We start from the raw sequence: 7,500 nt of genomic DNA, 5'->3' as shown, positions 1-7,500 counted from the left end.
AGACTGATTGACAAATGTTACAACATCACCAGGCGAATAGCAGACACAGTGACGCACGATGCCACTTACCCGTGAAGTCATGGACGGAGTATTTGAGGTTTTATGAATGCATTCGATGACGGCAAGAGTTACTGAACAGATGCCATACGCTGTAATATGGAAAATTTCGAGAATGAAAATGTAATGGAGAAGGTGCAGACACGCGTTTTGCGGCGCATATACACTCGTTACGTAATCGTTGCTTCTCTGTGCGATTCATCAACGTGCCAATGCAAGAGCGGGTCAGTTTTGTATATTTTCATCCCGCCAGCGACGCCGTCGTTCACTTGGACAGACCGATTTTTCGTAGACGATTATCACAGATTGTCAATCATCACATTTTGCATCTCCGTCCAGCAATTGCTTTCGGACCTCAATGAACATAATGAAAGCGCTTAGCAGACGTTGCGCCGATCACTGGCTCATCACCTTCCAGATCGCCATGGCCGCCCAGCACAGTTGTTCACGCCCGACAGCCGACCTATTTACCGACCGCGTCAGTTGTTCACTACTCAGAGCAAACTTCATGTACACCATAGTGCTTCAAGTTTTCTCAGTTTAGCTGCAAATTTCTCCGTCCTTCTTTACCTTTTCATGTTCTTCTTCTTCCATTACTTTCCACGTTAACAATTGTTTCGCCGTACCGCAGCTCGAGTGTTTTCCTTCAAAGCTTTCTTACTTTCAGTTTCAGCATTCAACGATCAGTCCTCAGCGCTAAAGTATTTGCCTAAAAGCCCAATATTTGCTTCACAGACGGCATTTTCTGATATTGAAAAAATTTGCGCCATAGAACAAAAGAACACGATACGAACGAAGTATTTATCAAGTATCTAGTAATGCATGAATTTCGCAGTGAAGTGAGTTTACTGTATTCACGACATATTACACGTTTTCATGTTCATATAAGTATACTAAGCTTATATAAGAAAATCTCGCATATATGATAACATTGGACTTTGTAAGATGGTATTTTAAATCAGTGTCTTCTTTTTATATACATTTCAGACACCTCATTATAAATACATAGCAACAGAATATTGTTATGTTACAATAGATTAACATTTTAATGTAGTTAATTTCTCTTAAGATTTTATATACAGTATATATGTATATATATATATATATATATATATATATATATATATATATATTATATTTACATACATATTCGTATATATACATATACATATATATATAAAAATGCAAAGGGGGTGTTGATTTATTTTTAGTTGGTAAAGTATAAACGTGGCATAAACATTGTTCTTGTGCTCTTCTGAGTCACTTCGTCAGTAAATAATCTCTGATGTTTGTGGCGCAAAGGAGTTGTGTGTGTGTGTATACATGTATAATTATTATGCAATATTACAGAGCGATGTTGTTATTAGTAAGGATAGCAAATACTCACACATTTATTACTTCAGCCTGGTTCATTTAGTACAAGTTGCAGCTAAGCGATACTGATCTATGATCAGCAGTAAACACGATGTGTTAACTGGCCTTATGTATTGCAAATGCTGGTTATGTACATTAGTAGGTATTTGTGCAACGAGCGTGTGTGTACTATTTTAGAGACTATGTGCTAAAAATGTTACGAACTAGTTTTCTAGGTGGCAAGACTTTGCCAACAGCTGAGCTGTCAACTCATATCACGTTGAACCATTGTTGCTCACATCTCCAGAGAGAGAGAGAGAGAGAGAGAGACAGCGGCATGTTTATTTAGGCGTACAGTTGTAAACGATTACGTAAAGATGAATGCCGACATTGTGCGTCGCCGTGACAAGCGTGAAGTGTCACAGATAACACATTGGCATATTGACATTGCGGTTTTCAAGTTGCGCCGACATACGAACGACGTGAAGAGCCATCACAGACAAATTAATTAAAGATAGCCATGAACATCGCGACGTGGATAGAGCGCATTAATCAAAGGCTTAAAAGCGATAGCGTAAAATCTCAGCCCAAATGATTTAAAATTTTTTAAATAAAATCAAAGAAGTTACTTCTTTTATCTTCATGTTCATCCATGGGCAGCGCTATCTATTTTTTGCGTCGCCGAGGACTGCTCCGCCCATATCCGAATATATCTTACCGGTTCACCGCCATGATATGTATTTGAGTGATCACATCGGCAGTACCCAAAGAAGTGATTCAGTTACACAACATGAATAGTTGGGTGTTGGTTTGCTGCACAGTAATATATTCTCATAGAGAGCAACGTTACTCTGCATACAATTACAGAATTAGATAGTAAATATTTGCGCAAGTACACTACTGCAGTCCGCCACAATGCCTGCCCTCGCATATATATACATACATACATATATATATATATACATACATAGCATATACATACATACATACATATAAGATATATATATCTTTCTACGTAGTATAAGAATAGATGAAGTAAAGTTTATGAGTTCAGCACTGTAGCAGCTGATTGCAAATAGCTTTTGTTTTCTGTTTGCCTGCAGTCAACTATGTATCGGAACATCAAACGCAGGTCTATGATAGCTGACTATTGTACAGCCAAGAGCACGAGCGATTTAAAATAGTGAAGACCAGAGTGACCGTGTTACAAACGAAGAGCAGTAGCTGTTACCAGTTGTTTGAAAATACTTCGTAGAACAGATGAGAGTTACTGTTAACACAAAGGCGAACATCAGCCGATTGCGACACATTGATGCGATCAAGCGCGCTCATGGCCGACACAGTGCCGCAGTCGACGGAAAAACGCCAATTGCTGCGCAGGTTTTTAAAAATAACGCTTGACAGTTATCGCGACGAATTAGGAAGATAACGAGCTTTCATACGATCTTCTGCAGCTTCTAGTCGTAGCGTCTTTCGTAGTCATGTTGGCAGTTAACCGATCTGCAGCGGGATTCGTGTCTTCTTTTGTCGGCAGATTTTCATCGTTAGATTTGGTAACCGAATGCCTTCGAAAGTACCGGTTTCGACGACAATGTTATATTGATGTGGCAGTCTTCTGTGAACGTAACTAATGATTGCTCGGTCATACAGGAAGTAGTAGCAGGCTTACTGATGACCGATCAAAATCCCAGACAATCAGCATGGAAGTGCTAAACCTCAGGCCAGCTTAATAGAAAGTGGCCGTAAAGCAGTGATGCCAGTACTGTCGCCTTCAAAAAAAAAAAAATGTTAGTCACATCAGCATTTGATCAGTCACCGAGAGCTTTCGCAGACCGAATTTGAGTGCACGACAGACCTCTACGACATAGCGAACATAGTCATGACACAGATTCACGCACGGAAAAGAATTTCAGAGCACTTGAAAATGAGGTCTTGAGAATGTTATGTTAGCTCAGCGAACAGTAAGTGGAACACACATCACTGCTCAGTGAGAAAGTAGATGAATGCTGGGAGTTTATCTGGGATTGGACTGAGAACAGCACATTTGTGCTTAGTAAATCATTGCACTCCAGATGGTTCGCCGGTTGACTGATTTAGTCAAAAAGCCGTTTATAGCTTGGCGATTTCAGATCAGTTCTTTCAGTCAGACCCTCATTCTGTCGTGCACAGCACAGTCATCCTGGTCGAGCTTCGAAAATACTCTGTTTTCCTTCATATTTCATAAGGAGTTTTGTCATGATGATTTATTAGTTGACCATACCAATGATTTTACTTCTGGCTCATTATAAACTTATTTTGTTTTCATCAAAAGCTATTTTGATTTTTTGTTTATTATTTTTTCTGTAGATGTATCGTAACATGTCCCCTCAGTTTTAGTGGCCAGTTTTTTGTTGCTCGTTTCAGCTTCGTTTAGCAGCACTTCATTTAAGACGTTTTCTCCATGCGCTTCAGCTTTATGATGGTCTTCATATCTTCCGTGACATCTCTTCATTACATCTGTTGTTCAGCCATCCATCACCAAGCATAAAATGCCACGTGGCTACACTATGAATATTTTCTGACCATTAAGTGAGTCAAACAGCTTCATTTATAAAGTCTCACTATCGCCATTACAGCGATGGATCAGCATGCAACTTATTTTTATTATCTCAGAGGATTACTGATCAGTAAAGATGGGGAATCTAATATTACGAGCACTTGCTGTGTTATACGATTAGATACCGACGTGCTGGAAAGCGGAAACAGCGCCGTTTCTCCGCTTGAGCCCGCATCGACAAAAGTCCGTCGAACAAAAGCTCGATCGTGTGACGCAGTTTGCAATCAGATGTCTTAGTTACAGCAGTTCGTGTCGGTTGCCTCAGTGAGTCACGGGAAACGGCGTCAAACAAAACCGGCAGTTCACATTTGAAGGCCACAGTACTCTGTATACATACATATTTCACACTGCAGCACGAATGTGTGCAACAACATTAAACACCACATTTCTTACTGGAGATAGTTTATCACCACGGCAAGTTCATGAGATAGCGCAGGCCGTGCAAGATGATTGAGAAACATGCAGCAGCTTCAAGCAGGCTGACATTTAGAGTGTCAAATGCTCACAAAACTTCATTGCTTGCCTTCATCAGTTAAACAAGGCTGATGGAAAGCATCTTCTCAACGCTCCGTTATCACATGTCCTCCTCGTAAGAATATTCCTCCTCCTCTCCTCTCTCTTCTCCTTCCTTCTCTCTGTTATTGTCTACTCGACTTCACTGAGTTGCTTGTACCATAGCACTTCTCTCTTCTCTCTCTCTCAATTTTCTTCTCTTTCTCATTTCACACACACACACAATTCTCATTAGGCTTTGCTTTCCACTTGTTAGTTGATCGAAAAGGAGCCTGTTCTCCGCTTTCAGTAGCAGAGGAAGGAGAAGAATGACGCTCTGATGCAGTGCCGAGCAGTCATCGCTTAAAGCTGTGACATCGTTTCTCTTGAGCATGATGACGCCCAGTGACACTATCGTACACTGCATGGCTTTTCATCTCGATTGTATTTGTTATAATAGCTTGTTTACGTGATATTGCAGAGGAGCGAATGATGTTGTACTGGTGTCGGCTTTATTGTTAATCTCGAGTTACCTTCAGAGGATACTTAGTGCTTATACCAGTCCCCGAAGATGGCTCAGCGCACGGCCGATACGGCCGTGATCTACAACCGCGTTTCACAGCTCTTCCCGGGTGTTTTATACATAAAAATCAAGTATACCGGTCGATTATACTTGAGTGTCTTCCGCATTTGATTCTTAATGTTTTAACATTTTAATGTCTCAATAAACATCCTACAAGATGATAGCATGATAGTTTATCTAGGCAATTATGTGAGTTGATTTCATGACCCCGTCAAGCAGCGAGCGGCAAAGTTCGGTTTCACACGAGTTCCCCCACACTCAATGGAAAAGTTTCCTGCAAGATCCCTAAAAGTGGATAATAGAAAATAAACAGCTTGATATAACTGAGGCTCCTCTATCAAAAATACCTTATTTCTTTGAACTCAAATGAATAAACTTGCACCAAATATTTTAAAAAGGTAAGCATAATAAAGATTATATATAAAAAAAATGACAAAAAATAGTCTAAGTATCTATACGATAATGAAAATTACCATTTTTAATGTCTCTTTTCAGGACCATTATTTTCTTTTTCTGTTTGCAGTGTTATTTTGCCTTTCATGGTATATTCCATCTAAGCAGGGTACTATAAATAATATGAAGTTCATCCCTATTCAAGTTTTGAATTAGTTACAGAATTGAAATTTTGTACCTGCATTCTCAAAACATACTTTAACGGATATACACAGAAAATCAGTTCCCTGAGATGAAGTTCAATGAAAATTTTACGCTATGTATTATGAATATAAATACTAAAGGTGAAAAGTAGACAACAAAAACAACTTTGAACTGTAACCGTTTTCATGTTACATGAAAAATTAATTTGTTTAAAAAACTTCAATCAGCTGTATATTACATGAACCTAGTTGTCGAAATTTCGGTTTCCTTGCCTATATAGATAAAGAATTGGTGGGTAATATCATGCAATAATTTAAAGTAAATCCTCTGAACCAAAAGATCAAAGCATAAAGTCATAATAAAACTGTTGCCTTGTGCCTTCTGCGCTCCCCAAAGGCGATATAGGCCCATGAATTTGACGATAAAAGAAAAGGTTTTCATTAACTGTAATTGAGCAAGTGCTCACTTGGCCCAATTATGTACCCATTCACAAAGCACACGCGCAAACACACACACACACACACACACACACACACACACACACACACACACACACACACATATATATATATATATATATATATATATATATATATATATATATATATATATTATATATATATATATATATATATATATATATATATATATACATAATTATAATAGCAGAAATGCTCTTCTTAACAACGAATTTTCACGCTTTCTGGATGCACTTGTCACTACAAATCCTTAGATCTGAATGCAAGTATATGAATTCAATTCTGATATCCGGTTCAGCGGGATTCGAACTCGTGTCCCAAGCATCAGAACGAGGTCTCTTTGGACCTCACATCTCTTGCATTTGAATCTAAGGGTTTGTAGTGACAAGCATATCCAAAAGTGTGTAAAATTCGAGAAATTGAGATAGCATTTTGACTACTACAATTACATATTTATCTGGTAAAAGTGACCAGAAGATTCTATATATATATATATATATATATATATATATATATATATATATATATATATATATATATATATATATATATATATACATACATCATATCTTTCGTTCTTAATGTTTTTAACATTTTAATGTCTCAATAAACATCCTACAAGATGATAGCATGATAGTTTATCTAGGCAATTATGTGAGTTGATTTCATGACCCCGTCAAGTTAATCTGAGCGGCAAAGTTCGGTTTCACACGAGTTCCCACACTCAATGGAAAAGTTTCTGCAAGATCCCTAAAAGTGGATAATAGAAAATAAACAGCTTGATATAACTGAGGCTCCCTCTATCAAAATACCTTATTTCTTTGAACTCAAATGAATAAACTTGCACCAAATATTTTAAAAAGGTAAGCATAATAAAGATTATATATAAAAAAAATGACAAAAAATAGTCTAAGTATCTATACGATAATGAAAATTACCATTTTTAATGTCTCTTTTCAGGACCATTATTTTCTTTTTCTGTTTGCAGTGTTATTTTGCCTTTCATGGTATATTCCATCTAAGCAGGGTACTATAAATAATATGAAGTTCATCCCTATTCAAGTTTTGAATTAGTTACAGAATTGAAATTTTGTACCTGCATTCTCAAAACATACTTTTAACGGATATACACAGAAAATCAGTTCCTGAGATGAAGTTCAATGAAAATTTTACGCTATGTATTATGAATATAAATACTAAAGGTGAAAAGTAGACAACAAAAACAACTTTGAACTGTAACCGTTTTCATGTTACATGAAAATTAATTTGTTTAAAAACTTCAATCAGCTGTATATTACATGAACCTAGTTGTCGAAATTTCGGTTTCCTTTTTCCTATATAGA

The sequence above is a fragment of the Macrobrachium rosenbergii genome, chromosome 23, assembly GCF_040412425.1.
Source record: "Macrobrachium rosenbergii isolate ZJJX-2024 chromosome 23, ASM4041242v1, whole genome shotgun sequence".
NCBI classification, from domain to species: domain Eukaryota; kingdom Metazoa; phylum Arthropoda; class Malacostraca; order Decapoda; family Palaemonidae; genus Macrobrachium; species Macrobrachium rosenbergii.
This window is presented reverse-complemented; position numbering follows the sequence as displayed.